This window comes from Lissotriton vulgaris, chromosome 7, assembly GCF_964263255.1.
Source record: "Lissotriton vulgaris chromosome 7, aLisVul1.2, whole genome shotgun sequence".
Classification (NCBI taxonomy): domain Eukaryota; kingdom Metazoa; phylum Chordata; class Amphibia; order Caudata; family Salamandridae; genus Lissotriton; species Lissotriton vulgaris.
The window spans coordinates 1,390,089,903-1,390,113,793 of record NC_141695.1 but is presented as its reverse complement, the minus strand read 5'-3'; the positions used below and the strand labels follow the sequence as shown (position 1 = coordinate 1,390,113,793).

At 45.1% G+C, this 23,891-nt stretch overlaps 13 non-coding genes across 13 annotated transcripts; all 13 read right to left on the bottom strand.

Annotated features, from left to right (window-relative positions):
• Positions 1-251: 251 nt before the first annotated feature.
• Positions 252-358, bottom strand: LOC147704728 (U6 spliceosomal RNA). The gene has a single exon (XR_015297712.1). It is a non-coding gene; the product is annotated as a U6 spliceosomal RNA (small nuclear RNA).
• Positions 359-2,164: 1,806 nt separating this feature from the next.
• LOC147704727 (U6 spliceosomal RNA) lies at positions 2,165-2,271 on the bottom strand. The gene has a single exon (XR_015297710.1). It is a non-coding gene; the product is annotated as a U6 spliceosomal RNA (small nuclear RNA).
• A 1,797-nt stretch (positions 2,272-4,068) lies between these two features.
• LOC147704726 (U6 spliceosomal RNA) lies at positions 4,069-4,175 on the bottom strand. Its single transcript, XR_015298379.1, has one exon. It is a non-coding gene; the product is annotated as a U6 spliceosomal RNA (small nuclear RNA).
• Positions 4,176-5,972: 1,797 nt separating this feature from the next.
• LOC147704725 (U6 spliceosomal RNA) lies at positions 5,973-6,079 on the bottom strand. The gene has a single exon (XR_015297709.1). It is a non-coding gene; the product is annotated as a U6 spliceosomal RNA (small nuclear RNA).
• Positions 6,080-7,885: 1,806 nt separating this feature from the next.
• On the bottom strand, positions 7,886-7,992 carry LOC147704724 (U6 spliceosomal RNA). The gene has a single exon (XR_015297708.1). It is a non-coding gene; the product is annotated as a U6 spliceosomal RNA (small nuclear RNA).
• Positions 7,993-9,789: 1,797 nt separating this feature from the next.
• On the bottom strand, positions 9,790-9,896 carry LOC147704723 (U6 spliceosomal RNA). The gene has a single exon (XR_015297707.1). It is a non-coding gene; the product is annotated as a U6 spliceosomal RNA (small nuclear RNA).
• Positions 9,897-11,693: 1,797 nt separating this feature from the next.
• On the bottom strand, positions 11,694-11,800 carry LOC147704722 (U6 spliceosomal RNA). Its single transcript, XR_015297706.1, has one exon. It is a non-coding gene; the product is annotated as a U6 spliceosomal RNA (small nuclear RNA).
• Positions 11,801-13,608: 1,808 nt separating this feature from the next.
• LOC147704721 (U6 spliceosomal RNA) lies at positions 13,609-13,715 on the bottom strand. The gene has a single exon (XR_015298281.1). It is a non-coding gene; the product is annotated as a U6 spliceosomal RNA (small nuclear RNA).
• Positions 13,716-15,512: 1,797 nt separating this feature from the next.
• LOC147704720 (U6 spliceosomal RNA) lies at positions 15,513-15,619 on the bottom strand. Its single transcript, XR_015297705.1, has one exon. It is a non-coding gene; the product is annotated as a U6 spliceosomal RNA (small nuclear RNA).
• Positions 15,620-17,416: 1,797 nt separating this feature from the next.
• LOC147704719 (U6 spliceosomal RNA) lies at positions 17,417-17,523 on the bottom strand. The gene has a single exon (XR_015298280.1). It is a non-coding gene; the product is annotated as a U6 spliceosomal RNA (small nuclear RNA).
• A 1,797-nt stretch (positions 17,524-19,320) lies between these two features.
• On the bottom strand, positions 19,321-19,427 carry LOC147704718 (U6 spliceosomal RNA). Its single transcript, XR_015297704.1, has one exon. It is a non-coding gene; the product is annotated as a U6 spliceosomal RNA (small nuclear RNA).
• A 1,797-nt stretch (positions 19,428-21,224) lies between these two features.
• Positions 21,225-21,331, bottom strand: LOC147704717 (U6 spliceosomal RNA). Its single transcript, XR_015298279.1, has one exon. It is a non-coding gene; the product is annotated as a U6 spliceosomal RNA (small nuclear RNA).
• Positions 21,332-23,128: 1,797 nt separating this feature from the next.
• LOC147704716 (U6 spliceosomal RNA) lies at positions 23,129-23,235 on the bottom strand. The gene has a single exon (XR_015297703.1). It is a non-coding gene; the product is annotated as a U6 spliceosomal RNA (small nuclear RNA).
• Positions 23,236-23,891: the final 656 nt, after the last annotated feature.

Genomic DNA, 23,891 nt, shown 5'->3' with positions numbered 1-23,891 from the left:
TAGATTTGGGGGTGGTGAAGAATAATGACAGTGAGGCTAAAAAAGAGAAAGAAAAGTCCCAGAAGTCCTGCAGGCTTCCTTGCTAAATGCAGCTGAACATAGAGCGCACCTTCTTTACTGCAAAGCAAATACATTAAAAATGTTGAGGAGAGACTAATTGAAAAATACATATTACGGGGACAGCACTGGGACCTGCTTTATTTTTTCAATTAGTCTTGAAAACAAAAAAGATTTCTCTCCTGAAAGCTGTTAAAAATATGGAACGCTTCACGAATTTGCGTGTCATCCTTGCGCAGGGGCCATGCTAATCTTCTCTGTATCGTTCCAATTTTAGTATATGTGCTGCCGAAGCGAGCACACTTTATTGATGAACTGACAATGTTTATAAACTCTCTAAATCTACAGTCTCTAGACATAGGGTGGCCTGGCAGAGATGCTCAGATGGCCAGTACGCATTCAAATCTGAGCCAATGGTCAAAAATGTATGAAGAGTAGCAATCCATTATTCTTCACTGCATTTGTGGTCCAAGACTAAACACACCGTAAGTATGTAGATTATACCAGGTTTGCAAAGGCTCCTGGGTCGGGCTACAGACAAGGAGCATTGTGACGTCACGCTGCCTGTGGAACAGTGATATTAAAGGTGAAACAGCTGCACAGTAGGTTAGGTGAAGGGCTCTGAGAGTGGAAAGGCAGCATGCTTGGGTCCCTGGACAAGGTGAGCTTATGATAATGTGTCTGAATGTTCACCTGTGTTGTAATATTAAACCCCTTATTGTTGTAAACGCCTACTTACTAAGGAGTTCTCAAGCTCAGCCCCACACAGACCTGGAACTGATTATGTTAATGCAAACTATTTAAGAAACTGAGCCTGATCTAAAAGATTTCCTTGGATCTAGGACCATTTCGCCTAGCTTTTAGGTGCTTCCTTCTCCTAAAGTCCTTTGTAAAACTTGGGAAAACCTCACAGAACAGACTTCCAGGAGGTCAGATGGGTTTCCTTGTGCCTTCACACACACATACACACACTTTCTAGCCCACTTAAGGACAAAAGGATGTGTAAGTCTACATAGGGCCAGTGGCGCAATGGATAACGCGTCTGACTACGGATCAGAAGATTGTAGGTTCGACTCCTATCTGGCTCGGAAGGGTTGTAGGTCCCTGTTTGATTATATTCCTGTGAAATTTTTATTTACCTCAGACTTGTTGTAGGTTCAATATTCTCCAGCAGGACTCATCCAGCAGTTGTTCCACGGTAGAGCGCAAGTAATAGGACCACAGCTAGTTAAACGTTTCCCATTTGCTGCTGGACTCTATGTGATGGCCATCACGTGGTGTGCTGCTTTTGTATTTCAACATGGGTCCCTGATACTCTTAATTGCGAAAAAGCTTGTTGACAAAAGTGTGTGTGCGCGAGGGTCTGTGGACGTAGGCAGGTGTGTGCACTTGAATGCTTACCCATTTACATGTGTGAGAGGAACAAACCAACTCCCTGTGGGCTGCAGGCTTACAACTGGTAGCCCCAGTAGCCAGGCAGAACCACAGGTAAGGAGAGAGAAAAAGTTGGTCCATTATTAGAGAAGGACCATAAGCATCTTGCACTGCTACCTTCTTCCCCTCTCAGGCACGATCGGCACGATCGGCCAAGACCACTCTATTAGGGTAGAGGGTGAACATTTCTTGGACCTCAGAAACTGAGGGATGTAGACCCAATATGTCCTCCAAGCGCCTAGACACCTGGTGCCCAATCTGGCATGGTGTTTTTCAGCTTACCCGACCAATCCGGTTGCAAGGTGGACTTTAACAATACTGCTAAAAAGGCACTCCCAGACATCCCTGAGGCCTTCATTTGCATAGGCCCTGCCCTTCTCTTTGTCCTGCTTCCCACAAAGCAACACAACACTGCAGCAGTATAGATTTGGGGGTGGTGAAGAATAATGACAGTGAGGCTAAAAAAGAGAAAGAAAAGTCCCAGAAGTCCTGCAGGCTTCCTTGCTAAATGCAGCTGAACATAGAGCGCACCTTCTTTACTGCAAAGCAAATACATTAAAAATGTTGAGGAGAGACTAATTGAAAAATACATATTACGGGGACAGCACTGGGACCTGCTTTATTTTTTCAATTAGTCTTGAAAACAAAAAAGATTTCTCTCCTGAAAGCTGTTAAAAATATGGAACGCTTCACGAATTTGCGTGTCATCCTTGCGCAGGGGCCATGCTAATCTTCTCTGTATCGTTCCAATTTTAGTATATGTGCTGCCGAAGCGAGCACACTTTATTGATGAACTGACAATGTTTATAAACTCTCTAAATCTACAGTCTCTAGACATAGGGTGGCCTGGCAGAGATGCTCAGATGGCCAGTACGCATTCAAATCTGAGCCAATGGTCAAAAATGTATGAAGAGTAGCAATCCATTATTCTTCACTGCATTTGTGGTCCAAGACTAAACACACCGTAAGTATGTAGATTATACCAGGTTTGCAAAGGCTCCTGGGTCGGGCTACAGACAAGGAGCATTGTGACGTCACGCTGCCTGTGGAACAGTGATATTAAAGGTGAAACAGCTGCACAGTAGGTTAGGTGAAGGGCTCTGAGAGTGGAAAGGCAGCATGCTTGGGTCCCTGGACAAGGTGAGCTTATGATAATGTGTCTGAATGTTCACCTGTGTTGTAATATTAAACCCCTTATTGTTGTAAACGCCTACTTACTAAGGAGTTCTCAAGCTCAGCCCCACACAGACCTGGAACTGATTATGTTAATGCAAACTATTTAAGAAACTGAGCCTGATCTAAAAGATTTCCTTGGATCTAGGACCATTTCGCCTAGCTTTTAGGTGCTTCCTTCTCCTAAAGTCCTTTGTAAAACTTGGGAAAACCTCACAGAACAGACTTCCAGGAGGTCAGATGGGTTTCCTTGTGCCTTCACACACACATACACACACTTTCTAGCCCACTTAAGGACAAAAGGATGCATAAGTCTACATAGGGCCAGTGGCGCAATGGATAACGCGTCTGACTACGGATCAGAAGATTGTAGGCTCGACTCCTATCTGGCTCGGAAGGGTTGTAGGTCCCTGTTTGATTATATTCCTGTGGAATTTTTATTTACCTCAGACTTGTTGTAGGTTCAATATTCTCCAGCAGGACTCATCCAGCAGTTGTTCCACGGTAGAGCGCAAGTAATAGGACCACAGCTAGTTAAACGTTTCCCATTTGCTGCTGGACTCTATGTGATGGCCGTCACGTGGTGTGCTGCTTTTGTATTTCAACATGGGTCCCTGATACTCTTAATTGCGAAAAAGCTTGTTGACAAAAGTGTGTGTGCGCGAGGGTCTGTGGACGTAGGCAGGTGTGTGCACTTGAATGCTTACCCATTTACATGTGTGAGAGGAACAAACCAACTCCCTGTGGGCTGCAGGCTTACAACTGGTAGCCCCAGTAGCCAGGCAGAACCACAGGTAAGGAGAGAGAGAAAGTTGGTCCATTATTAGAGAAGGACCATAAGCATCTTGCACTGCTACCTTCTTCCCCTCTCAGCCACGATCGGCCAAGACCTCTCTATTAGGGTAGAGGGTGAACATTTCTTGGACCTCAGAAACTGAGGGATGTAGACCCAATATGTCCTCCAAGCGCCTAGACACCTGGTGCCCAATCTGGCATGGTGTTTTTCAGCTTACCCGACCAATCCGGTTGCAAGGTGGACTTTAACAATACTGCTAAAAAGGCACTCCCAGACATCCCTGAGGCCTTCATTTGCATAGGCCCTGCCCTTCTCTTTGTCCTGCTTCCCACAAAGCAACACAACACTGCAGCAGTATAGATTTGGGGGTGGTGAAGAATAATGACAGTGAGGCTAAAAAAGAGAAAGAAAAGTCCCAGAAGTCCTGCAGGCTTCCTTGCTAAATGCAGCTGAACATAGAGCGCACCTTCTTTACTGCAAAGCAAATACATTAAAAATGTTGAGGAGAGACTAATTGAAAAATACATATTACGGGGACAGCACTGGGACCTGCTTTATTTTTTCAATTAGTCTTGAAAACAAAAAAGATTTCTCTCCTGAAAGCTGTTAAAAATATGGAACGCTTCACGAATTTGCGTGTCATGCTTGCGCAGGGGCCATGCTAATCTTCTCTGTATCGTTCCAATTTTAGTATATGTGCTGCCGAAGCGAGCACACTTTATTGATGAACTGACAATGTTTATAAACTCTCTAAATCTACAGTCTCTAGACATAGGGTGGCCTGGCAGAGATGCTCAGATGGCCAGTACGCATTCAAATCTGAGCCAATGGTCAAAAATGTATGAAGAGTAGCAATCCATTATTCTTCACTGCATTTGTGGTCCAAGACTAAACACACCGTAAGTATGTAGATTATACCAGGTTTGCAAAGGCTCCTGGGTCGGGCTACAGACAAGGAGCATTGTGACGTCACGCTGCCTGTGGAACAGTGATATTAAAGGTGAAACAGCTGCACAGTAGGTTAGGTGAAGGGCTCTGAGAGTGGAAAGGCAGCATGCTTGGGTCCCTGGACAAGGTGAGCTTATGATAATGTGTCTGAATGTTCACCTGTGTTGTAATATTAAACCCCTTATTGTTGTAAACGCCTACTTACTAAGGAGTTCTCAAGCTCAGCCCCACACAGACCTGGAACTGATTATGTTAATGCAAACTATTTAAGAAACTGAGCCTGATCTAAAAGATTTCCTTGGATCTAGGACCATTTCGCCTAGCTTTTAGGTGCTTCCTTCTACTAAAGTCCTTTGTAAAACTTGGGAAAACCTCACAGAACAGACTTCCAGGAGGTCAGATGGGTTTCCTTGTGCCTTCACACACACATACACACACTTTCTAGCCCACTTAAGGACAAAAGGATGCGTAAGTCTACATAGGGCCAGTGGCGCAATGGATAACGCGTCTGAATACGGATCAGAAGATTGTAGGTTCGACTCCTATCTGGCTCGGAAGGGTTGTAGGTCCCTGTTTGATTATATTCCTGTGGAATTTTTATTTACCTCAGACTTGTTGTAGGTTCAATATTCTCCAGCAGGACTCATCCAGCAGTTGTTCCACGGTAGAGCGCAAGTAATAGGACCACAGCTAGTTAAACGTTTCCCATTTGCTGCTGGACTCTATGTGATGGCCGTCACGTGGTGTGCTGCTTTTGTATTTCAACATGGGTCCCTGATACTCTTAATTGCGAAAAAGCTTGTTGACAAAAGTGTGTGTGCGCGAGGGTCTGTGGACGTAGGCAGGTGTGTGCACTTGAATGCTTACCCATTTACATGTGTGAGAGGAACAAACCAACTCCCTGTGGGCTGCAGGCTTACAACTGGTAGCCCCAGTAGCCAGGCAGAACCACAGGTAAGGAGAGAGAGAAAGTTGGTCCATTATTAGAGAAGGACCATAAGCATCTTGCACTGCTACCTTCTTCCCCTCTCAGCCACGATCGGCCAAGACCTCTCTATTAGGGTAGAGGGTGAACATTTCTTGGACCTCAGAAACTGAGGGATGTAGACCCAATATGTCCTCCAAGCGCCTAGACACCTGGTGCCCAATCTGGCATGGTGTTTTTCAGCTTACCCGACCAATCCGGTTGCAAGGTGGACTTTAACAATACTGCTAAAAAGGCACTCCCAGACATCCCTGAGGCCTTCATTTGCATAGGCCCTGCCCTTCTCTTTGTCCTGCTTCCCACAAAGCAACACAACACTGCAGCAGTATAGATTTGGGGGTGGTGAAGAATAATGACAGTGAGGCTAAAAAAGAGAAAGAAAAGTCCCAGAAGTCCTGCAGGCTTCCTTGCTAAATGCAGCTGAACATAGAGCGCACCTTCTTTACTGCAAAGCAAATACATTAAAAATGTTGAGGAGAGACTAATTGAAAAATACATATTACGGGGACAGCACTGGGACCTGCTTTATTTTTTCAATTAGTCTTGAAAACAAAAAAGATTTCTCTCCTGAAAGCTGTTAAAAATATGGAACGCTTCACGAATTTGCGTGTCATCCTTGCGCAGGGGCCATGCTAATCTTCTCTGTATCGTTCCAATTTTAGTATATGTGCTGCCGAAGCGAGCACACTTTATTGATGAACTGACAATGTTTATAAACTCTCTAAATCTACAGTCTCTAGACATAGGGTGGCCTGGCAGAGATGCTCAGATGGCCAGTACGCATTCAAATCTGAGCCAATGGTCAAAAATGTATGAAGAGTAGCAATCCATTATTCTTCACTGCATTTGTGGTCCAAGACTAAACACACCGTAAGTATGTAGATTATACCAGGTTTGCAAAGGCTCCTGGGTCGGGCTACAGACAAGGAGCATTGTGACGTCACGCTGCCTGTGGAACAGTGATTTTAAAGGTGAAACAGCTGCACAGTAGGTTAGGTGAAGGGCTCTGAGAGTGGAAAGGCAGCATGCTTGGGTCCCTGGACAAGGTGAGCTTATGATAATGTGTCTGAATGTTCACCTGTGTTGTAATATTAAACCCCTTATTGTTGTAAACGCCTACTTACTAAGGAGTTCTCAAGCTCAGCCCCACACAGACCTGGAACTGATTATGTTAATGCAAACTATTTAAGAAACTGAGCCTGATCTAAAAGATTTCCTTGGATCTAGGACCATTTCGCCTAGCTTTTAGGTGCTTCCTTCTCCTAAAGTCCTTTGTAAAACTTGGGAAAACCTCACAGAACAGACTTCCAGGAGGTCAGATGGGTTTCCTTGTGCCTTCACACACACATACACACACTTTCTAGCCCACTTAAGAACAAAAGGATGTGTAAGTCTACATAGGGCCAGTGGCGCAATGGATAACGCGTCTGACTACGGATCAGAAGATTGTAGGTTCGACTCCTATCTGGCTCGGAAGGGTTGTAGGTCCCTGTTTGATTATATTCCTGTGGAATTTTTATTTACCTCAGACTTGTTGTAGGTTCAATATTCTCCAGCAGGACTCATCCAGCAGTTGTTCCACGGTAGAGCGCAAGTAATAGGACCACAGCTAGTTAAACGTTTCCCATTTGCTGCTGGACTCTATGTGATGGCCATCACATGGTGTGCTGCTTTTGTATTTCAACATGGGTCCCTGATACTCTTAATTGCGAAAAAGCTTGTTGACAAAAGTGTGTGTGCGCGAGGGTCTGTGGACGTAGGCAGGTGTGTGCACTTGAATGCTTACCCATTTACATGTGTGAGAGGAACAAACCAACTCCCTGTGGGCTGCAGGCTTACAACTGGTAGCCCCAGTAGCCAGGCAGAACCACAGGTAAGGAGAGAGAAAAAGTTGGTCCATTATTAGAGAAGGACCATAAGCATCTTGCACTGCTACCTTCTTCCCCTCTCAGGCACGATCGGCACGATCGGCCAAGACCACTCTATTAGGGTAGAGGGTGAACATTTCTTGGACCTCAGAAACTGAGGGATGTAGACCCAATATGTCCTCCAAGCGCCTAGACACCTGGTGCCCAATCTGGCATGGTGTTTTTCAGCTTACCCGACCAATCCGGTTGCAAGGTGGACTTTAACAATACTGCTAAAAAGGCACTCCCAGACATCCCTGAGGCCTTCATTTGCATAGGCCCTGCCCTTCTCTTTGTCCTGCTTCCCACAAAGCAACACAACACTGCAGCAGTATAGATTTGGGGGTGGTGAAGAATAATGACAGTGAGGCTAAAAAAGAGAAAGAAAAGTCCCAGAAGTCCTGCAGGCTTCCTTGCTAAATGCAGCTGAACATAGAGCGCACCTTCTTTACTGCAAAGCAAATACATTAAAAATGTTGAGGAGAGACTAATTGAAAAATACATATTACGGGGACAGCACTGGGACCTGCTTTATTTTTTCAATTAGTCTTGAAAACAAAAAAGATTTCTCTCCTGAAAGCTGTTAAAAATATGGAACGCTTCACGAATTTGCGTGTCATCCTTGCGCAGGGGCCATGCTAATCTTCTCTGTATCGTTCCAATTTTAGTATATGTGCTGCCGAAGCGAGCACACTTTATTGATGAACTGACAATGTTTATAAACTCTCTAAATCTACAGTCTCTAGACATAGGGTGGCCTGGCAGAGATGCTCAGATGGCCAGTACGCATTCAAATCTGAGCCAATGGTCAAAAATGTATGAAGAGTAGCAATCCATTATTCTTCACTGCATTTGTGGTCCAAGACTAAACACACCGTAAGTATGTAGATTATACCAGGTTTGCAAAGGCTCCTGGGTCGGGCTACAGACAAGGAGCATTGTGACGTCACGCTGCCTGTGGAACAGTGATATTAAAGGTGAAACAGCTGCACAGTAGGTTAGGTGAAGGGCTCTGAGAGTGGAAAGGCAGCATGCTTGGGTCCCTGGACAAGGTGAGCTTATGATAATGTGTCTGAATGTTCACCTGTGTTGTAATATTAAACCCCTTATTGTTGTAAACGCCTACTTACTAAGGAGTTCTCAAGCTCAGCCCCACACAGACCTGGAACTGATTATGTTAATGCAAACTATTTAAGAAACTGAGCCTGATCTAAAAGATTTCCTTGGATCTAGGACCATTTCGCCTAGCTTTTAGGTGCTTCCTTCTCCTAAAGTCCTTTGTAAAACTTGGGAAAACCTCACAGAACAGACTTCCAGGAGGTCAGATGGGTTTCCTTGTGCCTTCACACACACATACACACACTTTCTAGCCCACTTAAGGACAAAAGGATGCATAAGTCTACATAGGGCCAGTGGCGCAATGGATAACGCGTCTGACTACGGATCAGAAGATTGTAGGCTCGACTCCTATCTGGCTCGGAAGGGTTGTAGGTCCCTGTTTGATTATATTCCTGTGGAATTTTTATTTACCTCAGACTTGTTGTAGGTTCAATATTCTCCAGCAGGACTCATCCAGCAGTTGTTCCACGGTAGAGCGCAAGTAATAGGACCACAGCTAGTTAAACGTTTCCCATTTGCTGCTGGACTCTATGTGATGGCCGTCACGTGGTGTGCTGCTTTTGTATTTCAACATGGGTCCCTGATACTCTTAATTGCGAAAAAGCTTGTTGACAAAAGTGTGTGTGCGCGAGGGTCTGTGGACGTAGGCAGGTGTGTGCACTTGAATGCTTACCCATTTACATGTGTGAGAGGAACAAACCAACTCCCTGTGGGCTGCAGGCTTACAACTGGTAGCCCCAGTAGCCAGGCAGAACCACAGGTAAGGAGAGAGAGAAAGTTGGTCCATTATTAGAGAAGGACCATAAGCATCTTGCACTGCTACCTTCTTCCCCTCTCAGCCACGATCGGCCAAGACCTCTCTATTAGGGTAGAGGGTGAACATTTCTTGGACCTCAGAAACTGAGGGATGTAGACCCAATATGTCCTCCAAGCGCCTAGACACCTGGTGCCCAATCTGGCATGGTGTTTTTCAGCTTACCCGACCAATCCGGTTGCAAGGTGGACTTTAACAATACTGCTAAAAAGGCACTCCCAGACATCCCTGAGGCCTTCATTTGCATAGGCCCTGCCCTTCTCTTTGTCCTGCTTCCCACAAAGCAACACAACACTGCAGCAGTATAGATTTGGGGGTGGTGAAGAATAATGACAGTGAGGCTAAAAAAGAGAAAGAAAAGTCCCAGAAGTCCTGCAGGCTTCCTTGCTAAATGCAGCTGAACATAGAGCGCACCTTCTTTACTGCAAAGCAAATACATTAAAAATGTTGAGGAGAGACTAATTGAAAAATACATATTACGGGGACAGCACTGGGACCTGCTTTATTTTTTCAATTAGTCTTGAAAACAAAAAAGATTTCTCTCCTGAAAGCTGTTAAAAATATGGAACGCTTCACGAATTTGCGTGTCATCCTTGCGCAGGGGCCATGCTAATCTTCTCTGTATCGTTCCAATTTTAGTATATGTGCTGCCGAAGCGAGCACACTTTATTGATGAACTGACAATGTTTATAAACTCTCTAAATCTACAGTCTCTAGACATAGGGTGGCCTGGCAGAGATGCTCAGATGGCCAGTACGCATTCAAATCTGAGCCAATGGTCAAAAATGTATGAAGAGTAGCAATCCATTATTCTTCACTGCATTTGTGGTCCAAGACTAAACACACCGTAAGTATGTAGATTATACCAGGTTTGCAAAGGCTCCTGGGTCGGGCTACAGACAAGGAGCATTGTGACGTCACGCTGCCTGTGGAACAGTGATATTAAAGGTGAAACAGCTGCACAGTAGGTTAGGTGAAGGGCTCTGAGAGTGGAAAGGCAGCATGCTTGGGTCCCTGGACAAGGTGAGCTTATGATAATGTGTCTGAATGTTCACCTGTGTTGTAATATTAAACCCCTTATTGTTGTAAACGCCTACTTACTAAGGAGTTCTCAAGCTCAGCCCCACACAGACCTGAAACTGATTATGTTAATGCAAACTATTTAAGAAACTGAGCCTGATCTAAAAGATTTCCTTGGATCTAGGACCATTTCGCCTAGCTTTTAGGTGCTTCCTTCTACTAAAGTCCTTTGTAAAACTTGGGAAAACCTCACAGAACAGACTTCCAGGAGGTCAGATGGGTTTCCTTGTGCCTTCACACACACATACACACACTTTCTAGCCCACTTAAGGACAAAAGGATGCGTAAGTCTACATAGGGCCAGTGGCGCAATGGATAACGCGTCTGACTACGGATCAGAAGATTGTAGGTTCGACTCCTATCTGGCTCGGAAGGGTTGTAGGTCCCTGTTTGATTATATTCCTGTGGAATTTTTATTTACCTCAGACTTGTTGTAGGTTCAATATTCTCCAGCAGGACTCATCCAGCAGTTGTTCCACGGTAGAGCGCAAGTAATAGGACCACAGCTAGTTAAACGTTTCCCATTTGCTGCTGGACTCTATGTGATGGCCGTCACGTGGTGTGCTGCTTTTGTATTTCAACATGGGTCCCTGATACTCTTAATTGCGAAAAAGCTTGTTGACAAAAGTGTGTGTGCGCGAGGGTCTGTGGACGTAGGCAGGTGTGTGCACTTGAATGCTTACCCATTTACATGTGTGAGAGGAACAAACCAACTCCCTGTGGGCTGCAGGCTTACAACTGGTAGCCCCAGTAGCCAGGCAGAACCACAGGTAAGGAGAGAGAGAAAGTTGGTCCATTATTAGAGAAGGACCATAAGCATCTTGCACTGCTACCTTCTTCCCCTCTCAGCCACGATCGGCCAAGACCTCTCTATTAGGGTAGAGGGTGAACATTTCTTGGACCTCAGAAACTGAGGGATGTAGACCCAATATGTCCTCCAAGCGCCTAGACACCTGGTGCCCAATCTGGCATGGTGTTTTTCAGCTTACCCGACCAATCCGGTTGCAAGGTGGACTTTAACAATACTGCTAAAAAGGCACTCCCAGACATCCCTGAGGCCTTCATTTGCATAGGCCCTGCCCTTCTCTTTGTCCTGCTTCCCACAAAGCAACACAACACTGCAGCAGTATAGATTTGGGGGTGGTGAAGAATAATGACAGTGAGGCTAAAAAAGAGAAAGAAAAGTCCCAGAAGTCCTGCAGGCTTCCTTGCTAAATGCAGCTGAACATAGAGCGCACCTTCTTTACTGCAAAGCAAATACATTAAAAATGTTGAGGAGAGACTAATTGAAAAATACATATTACGGGGACAGCACTGGGACCTGCTTTATTTTTTCAATTAGTCTTGAAAACAAAAAAGATTTCTCTCCTGAAAGCTGTTAAAAATATGGAACGCTTCACGAATTTGCGTGTCATCCTTGCGCAGGGGCCATGCTAATCTTCTCTGTATCGTTCCAATTTTAGTATATGTGCTGCCGAAGCGAGCACACTTTATTGATGAACTGACAATGTTTATAAACTCTCTAAATCTACAGTCTCTAGACATAGGGTGGCCTGGCAGAGATGCTCAGATGGCCAGTACGCATTCAAATCTGAGCCAATGGTCAAAAATGTATGAAGAGTAGCAATCCATTATTCTTCACTGCATTTGTGGTCCAAGACTAAACACACCGTAAGTATGTAGATTATACCAGGTTTGCAAAGGCTCCTGGGTCGGGCTACAGACAAGGAGCATTGTGACGTCACGCTGCCTGTGGAACAGTGATTTTAAAGGTGAAACAGCTGCACAGTAGGTTAGGTGAAGGGCTCTGAGAGTGGAAAGGCAGCATGCTTGGGTCCCTGGACAAGGTGAGCTTATGATAATGTGTCTGAATGTTCACCTGTGTTGTAATATTAAACCCCTTATTGTTGTAAACGCCTACTTACTAAGGAGTTCTCAAGCTCAGCCCCACACAGACCTGGAACTGATTATGTTAATGCAAACTATTTAAGAAACTGAGCCTGATCTAAAAGATTTCCTTGGATCTAGGACCATTTCGCCTAGCTTTTAGGTGCTTCCTTCTCCTAAAGTCCTTTGTAAAACTTGGGAAAACCTCACAGAACAGACTTCCAGGAGGTCAGATGGGTTTCCTTGTGCCTTCACACACACATACACACACTTTCTAGCCCACTTAAGGACAAAAGGATGCGTAAGTCTACATAGGGCCAGTGGCGCAATGGATAACGCGTCTGACTACGGATCAGAAGATTGTAGGTTCGACTCCTATCTGGCTCGGAAGGGTTGTAGGTCCCTGTTTGATTATATTCCTGTGGAATTTTTATTTACCTCAGACTTGTTGTAGGTTCAATATTCTCCAGCAGGACTCATCCAGCAGTTGTTCCACGGTAGAGCGCAAGTAATAGGACCACAGCTAGTTAAACGTTTCCCATTTGCTGCTGGACTCTATGTGATGGCCGTCACGTGGTGTGCTGCTTTTGTATTTCAACATGGGTCCCTGATACTCTTAATTGCGAAAAAGCTTGTTGACAAAAGTGTGTGTGCGCGAGGGTCTGTGGACGTAGGCAGGTGTGTGCACTTGAATGCTTACCCATTTACATGTGTGAGAGGAACAAACCAACTCCCTGTGGGCTGCAGGCTTACAACTGGTAGCCCCAGTAGCCAGGCAGAACCACAGGTAAGGAGAGAGAGAAAGTTGGTCCATTATTAGAGAAGGACCATAAGCATCTTGCACTGCTACCTTCTTCCCCTCTCAGCCACGATCGGCACACGATCGGCCAAGACCTCTCTATTAGGGTAGAGGGTGAACATTTCTTGGACCTCAGAAACTGAGGGATGTAGACCCAATATGTCCTCCAAGCGCCTAGAGACCTGGTGCCCAATCTGGCATGGTGTTTTTCAGCTTACCCGACCAATCCGGTTGCAAGGTGGACTTTAACAATACTGCTAAAAAGGCACTCCCAGACATCCCTGAGGCCTTCATTTGCATAGGCCCTGCCCTTCTCTTTGTCCTGCTTCCCACAAATCAACACAACACTGCAGCAGTATAGATTTGGGGGTGGTGAAGAATAATGACAGTGAGGCTAAAAAAGAGAAAGAAAAGTCCCAGAAGTCCTGCAGGCTTCCTTGCTAAATGCAGCTGAACATAGAGCGCACCTTCTTTACTGCAAAGCAAATACATTAAAAATGTTGAGGAGAGACTAATTGAAAAATACATATTACGGGGACAGCACTGGGACCTGCTTTATTTTTTCAATTAGTCTTGAAAACAAAAAAGATTTCTCTCCTGAAAGCTGTTAAAAATATAGAACGCTTCACGAATTTGCGTGTCATCCTTGCGCAGGGGCCATGCTAATCTTCTCTGTATCGTTCCAATTTTAGTATATGTGCTGCCGAAGCGAGCACACTTTATTGATGAACTGACAATGTTTATAAACTCTCTAAATCTACAGTCTCTAGACATAGGGTGGCCTGGCAGAGATGCTCAGATGGCCAGTACGCATTCAAATCTGAGCCAATGGTCAAAAATGTATGAAGAGTAGCAATCCATTATTCTTCACTGCATTTGTGGTCCAAGACTAAACACACCGTAAGTATGTAGATTATACCAGGTTTGCAAAGGCTCCTGGGTCGGGCTACAGACAAGGAGCATTGTGACGTCACGCTGCCTGTGGAACAGTGATATTAAAGGTGAAACAGCTGCACAGTAGGTTAGGTGAAGGGCTCTGAGAGTGGAAAGGCAGCATGCTTGGGTCCCTGGACAAGGTGAGCTTATGATAATGTGTCTGAATGTTCACCTGTGTTGTAATATTAAACCCCTTATTGTTGTAAACGCCTACTTACTAAGGAGTTCTCAAGCTCAGCCCCACACAGACCTGGAACTGATTATGTTAATGCAAACTATTTAAGAAACTGAGCCTGATCTAAAAGATTTCCTTGGATCTAGGACCATTTCGCCTAGCTTTTAGGTGCTTCCTTCTCCTAAAGTCCTTTGTAAAACTTGGGAAAACCTCACAGAACAGACTTCCAGGAGGTCAGATGGGTTTCCTTGTGCCTTCACACACACATACACACACTTTCTAGCCCACTTAAGGACAAAAGGATGCGTAAGTCTACATAGGGCCAGTGGCGCAATGGATAATGCGTCTGACTACGGATCAGAAGATTGTAGGTTTGACTCCTATCTGGCTCGGAAGGGTTGTAGGTCCCTGTTTGATTATATTCCTGTGGAATTTTTATTTACCTCAGACTTGTTGTAGGTTCAATATTCTCCAGCAGGACTCATCCAGCAGTTGTTCCACGGTAGAGCGCAAGTAATAGGACCACAGCTAGTTAAACGTTTCCCATTTGCTGCTGGACTCTATGTGATGGCCGTCACGTGGTGTGCTGCTTTTGTATTTCAACATGGGTCCCTGATACTCTTAATTGTGAAAAAGCTTGTTGACAAAAGTGTGTGTGCGCGAGGGTCTGTGGACGTAGGCAGGTGTGTGCACTTGAATGCTTACCCATTTACATGTGTGAGAGGAACAAACCAACTCCCTGTGGGCTGCAGGCTTACAACTGGTAGCCCCAGTAGCCAGGCAGAACCACAGGTAAGGAGAGAGAGAAAGTTGGTCCATTATTAGAGAAGGACCATAAGCATCTTGCACTGCTACCTTCTTCCCCTCTCAGCCACGATCGGCCAAGACCTCTCTATTAGGGTAGAGGGTGAACATTTCTTGGACCTCAGAAACTGAGGGATGTAGACCCAATATGTCCTCCAAGCGCCTAGACACCTGGTGCCCAATCTGGCATGGTGTTTTTCAGCTTACCCGACCAATCCGGTTGCAAGGTGGACTTTAACAATACTGCTAAAAAGGCACTCCCAGACATCCCTGAGGCCTTCATTTGCATAGGCCCTGCCCTTCTCTTTGTCCTGCTTCCCACAAAGCAACACAACACTGCAGCAGTATAGATTTGGGGGTGGTGAAGAATAATGACAGTGAGGCTAAAAAAGAGAAAGAAAAGTCCCAGAAGTCCTGCAGGCTTCCTTGCTAAATGCAGCTGAACATAGAGCGCACCTTCTTTACTGCAAAGCAAATACATTAAAAATGTTGAGGAGAGACTAATTGAAAAATACATATTACGGGGACAGCACTGGGACCTGCTTTATTTTTTCAATTAGTCTTGAAAACAAAAAAGATTTCTCTCCTGAAAGCTGTTAAAAATATGGAACGCTTCACGAATTTGCGTGTCATCCTTGCGCAGGGGCCATGCTAATCTTCTCTGTATCGTTCCAATTTTAGTATATGTGCTGCCGAAGCGAGCACACTTTATTGATGAACTGACAATGTTTATAAACTCTCTAAATCTACAGTCTCTAGACATAGGGTGGCCTGGCAGAGATGCTCAGATGGCCAGTACGCATTCAAATCTGAGCCAATGGTCAAAAATGTATGAAGAGTAGCAATCCATTATTCTTCACTGCATTTGTGGTCCAAGACTAAACACACCGTAAGTATGTAGATTATACCAGGTTTGCAAAGGCTCCTGGTTCGGGCTACAGACAAGGAGCATTGTGACGTCACACTGCCTGTGGAACAGTGATATTAAAGGTGAAACAGCTGCACAGTAGGTTAGGTGAAGGGCTCTGAGAGTGGAAAGGCAGCATGCTTGGGTCCCTGGACAAGGTGAGCTTATGATAATGTGTCTGAATGTTCACCTGTGTTGTAATATTAAACCCCTTATTGTTGTAAACGCCTACTTACTAAGGAGTTCTCAAGCTCAGCCCCACACAGACCTGGAACTGATTATGTTAATGCAAACTATTTAAGAAACTGAGCCTGATCTAAAAGATTTCCTTGGATCTAGGACCATTTCGCCTAGCTTTTAGGTGCTTCCTTCTCCTAAAGTCCTTTGTAAAACTTGGGAAAACCTCACAGAACAGACTTCCAGGAGGTCAGATGGGTTTCCTTGTGCCTTCACACACACATACACACACTTTCTAGCCCACTTAAGGACAAAAGGATGCGTAAGTCTACATAGGGCCAGTGGCGCAATGGATAACGCGTCTGACTACGGATCAGAAGATTGTAGGTTCGACTCCTATCTGGCTCGGAAGGGTTGTAGGTCCCTGTTTGATTATATTCCTGTGGAATTTTTATTTACCTCAGACTTGTTGTAGGTTCAATATTCTCCAGCAGGACTCATCCAGCAGTTGTTCCACGGTAGAGCGCAAGTAATAGGACCACAGCTAGTTAAACGTTTCCCATTTGCTGCTGGACTCTATGTGATGGCCGTCACGTGGTGTGCTGCTTTTGTATTTCAACATGGGTCCCTGATACTCTTAATTGCGAAAAAGCTTGTTGACAAAAGTGTGTGTGCGCGAGGGTCTGTGGACGTAGGCAGGTGTTTGCACTTGAATGCTTACCCATTTACATGTGTGAGAGGAACAAACCAACTCCCTGTGGGCTGCAGGCTTACAACTGGTAGCCCCAGTAGCCAGGCAGAACCACAGGTAAGGAGAGAGAGAAAGTTGGTCCAATATTAGAGAAGGACCATAAGCATCTTGCACTGCTACCTTCTTCCCCTCTCAGCCACGATCGGCCAAGACCTCTCTATTAGGGTAGAGGGTGAACATTTCTTGGACCTCAGAAACTGAGGGATGTAGACCCAATATGTCCTCCAAGCGCCTAGACACCTGGTGCCCAATCTGGCATGGTGTTTTTCAGCTTACCCGACCAATCCGGTTGCAAGGTGGACTTTAACAATACTGCTAAAAAGGCACTCCCAGACATCCCTGAGGCCTTCATTTGCATAGGCCCTGCCCTTCTCTTTGTCCTGCTTCCCACAAATCAACACAACACTGCAGCAGTATAGATTTGGGGGTGGTGAAGAATAATGACAGTGAGGCTAAAAAAGAGAAAGAAAAGTCCCAGAAGTCCTGCAGGCTTCCTTGCTAAATGCAGCTGAACATAGAGCGCACCTTCTTTACTGCAAAGCAAATACATTAAAAATGTTGAGGAGAGACTAATTGAAAAATACATATTACGGGGACAGCACTGGGACCTGCTTTATTTTTTCAATTAGTCTTGAAAACAAAAAAGATTTCTCTCCTGAAAGCTGTTAAAAATATAGAACGCTTCACGAATTTGCGTGTCATCCTTGCGCAGGGGCCATGCTAATCTTCTCTGTATCGTTCCAATTTTAGTATATGTGCTGCCGAAGCGAGCACACTTTATTGATGAACTGACAATGTTTATAAACTCTCTAAATCTACAGTCTCTAGACATAGGGTGGCCTGGCAGAGATGCTCAGATGGCCAGTACGCATTCAAATCTGAGCCAATGGTCAAAAATGTATGAAGAGTAGCAATCCATTATTCTTCACTGCATTTGTGGTCCAAGACTAAACACACCGTAAGTATGTAGATTATACCAGGTTTGCAAAGGCTCCTGGGTCGGGCTACAGACAAGGAGCATTGTGACGTCACGCTGCCTGTGGAACAGTGATATTAAAGGTGAAACAGCTGCACAGTAGGTTAGGTGAAGGGCTCTGAGAGTGGAAAGGCAGCATGCTTGGGTCCCTGGACAAGGTGAGCGTATGATAATGTGTCTGAATGTTCACCTGTGTTGTAATATTAAACCCCTTATTGTTGTAAAAGCCTACTTACTAAGGAGTTCTCAAGCTCAGCCCCACACAGACCTGGAACTGATTATGTTAATGCAAACTATTTAAGAAACTGAGCCTGATCTGAAAGATTTCCTTGGATCTAGGACCATTTCGCCTAGCTTTTAGGTGCTTCCTTCTCCTAAAGTCCTTTGTAAAACTTGGGAAAACCTCACAGAACAGACTTCCAGGAGGTCAGATGGGTTTCCTTGTGCCTTCACACACACATACACACACTTTCTAGCCCACTTAAGGACAAAAGGATGCGTAAGTCTACATAGGGCCAGTGGCGCAATGGATAACGCGTCTGACTACGGATCAGAAGATTGTAGGTTCGACTCCTATCTGGCTCGGAAGGGTTGTAGGTCCCTGTTTGATTATATTCCTGTGGAATTTTTATTTACCTCAGACTTGTTGTAGGTTCAATATTCTCCAGCAGGACTCATCCAGCAGTTGTTCCACGGTAGAGCGCAAGTAATAGGACCACAGCTAGTTAAACGTTTCCCATTTGCTGCTGGACTCTATGTGATGGCCGTCACGTGGTGTGCTGCTTTTGTATTTCAACATGGGTCCCTGATACTCTTAATTGCGAAAAAGCTTGTTGACAAAAGTGTGTGTGCGCGAGGGTCTGTGGACGTAGGCAGGTGTGTGCACTTGAATGCTTACCCATTTACATGTGTGAGAGGAACAAACCAACTCCCTGTGGGCTGCAGGCTTACAACTGGTAGCCCCAGTAGCCAGGCAGAACCACAGGTAAGGAGAGAGAGAAAGTTGGTCCATTATTAGAGAAGGACCATAAGCATCTTGCACTGCTACCTTCTTCCCCTCTCAGCCACGATCGGCCAAGACCTCTCTATTAGGGTAGAGGGTGAACATTTCTTGGACCTGAGAAACTGAGGGATGTAGACCCAATATGTCCTCCAAGCGCCTAGACACCTGGTGCCCAATCTGGCATGGTGTTTTTCAGCTTACCCGACCAATCCGGTTGCAAGGTGGACTTTAACAATACTGCTAAAAAGGCACTCCCAGACATCCCTGAGGCCTTCATTTGCATAGGCCCTGCCCTTCTCTTTGTCCTGCTTCCCACAAAGCAACACAACACTGCAGCAGTATAGATTTGGGGGTGGTGAAGAATAATGACAGTGAGGCTAAAAAAGAGAAAGAAAAGTCCCAGAAGTCCTGCAGGCTTCCTTGCTAAATGCAGCTGAACATAGAGCGCACCTTCTTTACTGCAAAGCAAATACATTAAAAATGTTGAGGAGAGACTAATTGAAAAATACATATTACGGGGACAGCACTGGGACCTGCTTTATTTTTTCAATTAGTCTTGAAAACAAAAAAGATTTCTCTCCTGAAAGCTGTTAAAAATATGGAACGCTTCACGAATTTGCGTGTCATCCTTGCGCAGGGGCCATGCTAATCTTCTCTGTATCGTTCCAATTTTAGTATATGTGCTGCCGAAGCGAGCACACTTTATTGATGAACTGACAATGTTTATAAACTCTCTAAATCTACAGTCTCTAGACATAGGGTGGCCTGGCAGAGATGCTCAGATGGCCAGTACGCATTCAAATCTGAGCCAATGGTCAAAAATGTATGAAGAGTAGCAATCCATTATTCTTCACTGCATTTGTGGTCCAAGACTAAACACACCGTAAGTATGTAGATTATACCAGGTTTGCAAAGGCTCCTGGGTCGGGCTACAGACAAGGAGCATTGTGACGTCACACTGCCTGTGGAACAGTGATATTAAAGGTGAAACAGCTGCACAGTAGGTTAGGTGAAGGGCTCTGAGAGTGGAAAGGCAGCATGCTTGGGTCCCTGGACAAGGTGAGCTTATGATAATGTGTCTGAATGTTCACCTGTGTTGTAATATTAAACCCCTTATTGTTGTAAACGCCTACTTACTAAGGAGTTCTCAAGCTCAGCCCCACACAGACCTGGAACTGATTATGTTAATGCAAACTATTTAAGAAACTGAGCCTGATCTAAAAGATTTCCTTGGATCTAGGACCATTTCGCCTAGCTTTTAGGTGCTTCCTTCTCCTAAAGTCCTTTGTAAAACTTGGGAAAACCTCACAGAACAGACTTCCAGGAGGTCAGATGGGTTTCCTTGTGCCTTCACACACACATACACACACTTTCTAGCCCACTTAAGGACAAAAGGATGCGTAAGTCTACATAGGGCCAGTGGCGCAATGGATAACGCGTCTGACTACGGATCAGAAGATTGTAGGTTCGACTCCTATCTGGCTCGGAAGGGTTGTAGGTCCCTGTTTGATTATATTCCTGTGGAATTTTTATTTACCTCAGACTTGTTGTAGGTTCAATATTCTCCAGCAGGACTCATCCAGCAGTTGTTCCACGGTAGAGCGCAAGTAATAGGACCACAGCTAGTTAAACGTTTCCCATTTGCTGCTGGACTCTATGTGATGGCCGTCACGTGGTGTGCTGCTTTTGTATTTCAACATGGGTCCCTGATACTCTTAATTGCGAAAAAGCTTGTTGACAAAAGTGTGTGTGCGCGAGGGTCTGTGGACGTAGGCAGGTGTGTGCACTTGAATGCTTACCCATTTACATGTGTGAGAGGAACAAACCAACTCCCTGTGGGCTGCAGGCTTACAACTGGTAGCCCCAGTAGCCAGGCAGAACCACAGGTAAGGAGAGAGAGAAAGTTGGTCCATTATTAGAGAAGGACCATAAGCATCTTGCACTGCTACCTTCTTCCCCTCTCAGCCACGATCGGCCAAGACCTCTCTATTAGGGTAGAGGGTGAACATTTCTTGGACCTCAGAAACTGAGGGATGTAGACCCAATATGTCCTCCAAGCGCCTAGACACCTGGTGCCCAATCTGGCATGGTGTTTTTCAGCTTACCCGACCAATCCGGTTGCAAGGTGGACTTTAACAATACTGCTAAAAAGGCACTCCCAGACATCCCTGAGGCCTTCATTTGCATAGGCCCTGCCCTTCTCTTTGTCCTGCTTCCCACAAATCAACACAACACTGCAGCAGTATAGATTTGGGGGTGGTGAAGAATAATGACAGTGAGGCTAAAAAAGAGAAAGAAAAGTCCCAGAAGTCCTGCAGGCTTCCTTGCTAAATGCAGCTGAACATAGAGCGCACCTTCTTTACTGCAAAGCAAATACATTAAAAATGTTGAGGAGAGACTAATTGAAAAATACATATTACGGGGACAGCACTGGGACCTGCTTTATTTTTTCAATTAGTCTTGAAAACAAAAAAGATTTCTCTCCTGAAAGCTGTTAAAAATATAGAACGCTTCACGAATTTGCGTGTCATCCTTGCGCAGGGGCCATGCTAATCTTCTCTGTATCGTTCCAATTTTAGTATATGTGCTGCCGAAGCGAGCACACTTTATTGATGAACTGACAATGTTTATAAACTCTCTAAATCTACAGTCTCTAGACATAGGGTGGCCTGGCAGAGATGCTCAGATGGCCAGTACGCATTCAAATCTGAGCCAATGGTCAAAAATGTATGAAGAGTAGCAATCCATTATTCTTCACTGCATTTGTGGTCCAAGACTAAACACACCGTAAGTATGTAGATTATACCAGGTTTGCAAAGGCTCCTGGGTCGGGCTACAGACAAGGAGCATTGTGACGTCACGCTGCCTGTGGAACAGTGATATTAAAGGTGAAACAGCTGCACAGTAGGTTAGGTGAAGGGCTCTGAGAGTGGAAAGGCAGCATGCTTGGGTCCCTGGACAAGGTGAGCTTATGATAATGTGTCTGAATGTTCACCTGTGTTGTAATATTAAACCCCTTATTGTTGTAAACGCCTACTTACTAAGGAGTTCTCAAGCTCAGCCCCACACAGACCTGGAACTGATTATGTTAATGCAAACTATTTAAGAAACTGAGCCTGATCTAAAAGATTTCCTTGGATCTAGGACCATTTCGCCTAGCTTTTAGGTGCTTCCTTCTCCTAAAGTCCTTTGTAAAACTTGGGAAAACCTCACAGAACAGACTTCCAGGAGGTCAGATGGGTTTCCTTGTGCCTTCACACACACATACACACACTTTCTAGCCCACTTAAGGACAAAAGGATGCGTAAGTCTACATAGGGCCAGTGGCGCAATGGATAACGCGTCTGACTACGGATCAGAAGATTGTAGGTTCGACTCCTATCTGGCTCGGAAGGGTTGTAGGTCCCTGTTTGATTATATTCCTGTGGAATTTTTATTTACCTCAGACTTGTTGTAGGTTCAATATTCTCCAGCAGGACTCATCCAGCAGTTGTTCCACGGTAGAGCGCAAGTAATAGGACCACAGCTAGTTAAACGTTTCCCATTTGCTGCTGGACTCTATGTGATGGCCGTCACGTGGTGTGCTGCTTTTGTATTTCAACATGGGTCCCTGATACTCTTAATTGCGAAAAAGCTTGTTGACAAAAGTGTGTGTGCGCGAGGGTCTGTGGACGTAGGCAGGTGTGTGCACTTGAATGCTTACCCATTTACATGTGTGAGAAGAACAAACCAACTCCCTGTGGGCTGCAGGCTTACAACTGGTAGCCCCAGTAGCCAGGCAGAACCACAGGTAAGGAGAGAGAGAAAGTTGGTCCATTATTAGAGAAGGACCATAAGCATCTTGCACTGCTACCTTCTTCCCCTCTCAGCCACGATCGGCCAAGACCTCTCTATTAGGGTAGAGGGTGAACATTTCTTGGACCTCAGAAACTGAGGGATGTAGACCCAATATGTCCTCCAAGCGCCTAGACACCTGGTGCCCAATCTGGCATGGTGTTTTTCAGCTTACCCGACCAATCCGGTTGCAAGGTTGACTTTAACAATACTGCTAAAAAGGCACTCCCAGACATCCCTGAGGCCTTCATTTGCATAGGCCCTGCCCTTCTCTTTGTCCTGCTTCCCACAAAGCAACACAACACTGCAGCAGTATAGATTTGGGGGTGGTGAAGAATAATGACAGTGAGGCTAAAAAAGAGAAAGAAAAGTCCCAGAAGTCCTGCAGGCTTCCTTGCTAAATGCAGCTGAACATAGAGCGCACCTTCTTTACTGCAAAGCAAATACATTAAAAATGTTGAGGAGAGACTAATTGAAAAATACATATTACGGGGACAGCACTGGGACCTGCTTTATTTTTTCAATTAGTCTTGAAAACAAAAAAGATTTCTCTCCTGAAAGCTGTTAAAAATATGGAACGCTTCACGAATTTGCGTGTCATCCTTGCGCAGGGGCCATGCTAATCTTCTCTGTATCGTTCCAATTTTAGTATATGTGCTGCCGAAGCGAGCACACTTTATTGATGAACTGACAATGTTTATAAACTCTCTAAATCTACAGTCTCTAGACATAGGGTGGCCTGGCAGAGATGCTCAGATGGCCAGTACGCATTCAAATCTGAGCCAATGGTCAAAAATGTATGAAGAGTAGCAATCCATTATTCTTCACTGCATTTGTGGTCCAAGACTAAACACACCGTAAGTATGTAGATTATACCAGGTTTGCAAAGGCTCCTGGGTCGGGCTACAGACAAGGAGCATTGTGACGTCACGCTGCCTGTGGAACAGTGATATTAAAGGTGAAACAGCTGCACAGTAGGTTAGGTGAAGGGCTCTGAGAGTGGAAAGGCAGCATGCTTGGGTCCCTGGACAAGGTGAGCTTATGATAATGTGTCTGAATGTTCACCTGTGTTGTAATATTAAACCCCTTATTGTTGTAAACGCCTACTTACTAAGGAGTTCTCAAGCTCAGCCCCACACAGACCTGGAACTGATTATGTTAATGCAAACTATTTAAGAAACTGAGCCTGATCTAAAAGATTTCCTTGGATCTAGGACCATTTCGCCTAGCTTTAGGTGCTTCCTTCTCCTAAAGTCCTTTGTAAAACTTGGGAAAACCTCACAGAACAGACTTCCAGGAGGTCAGATGGGTTTCCTTGTGCCTTCACAC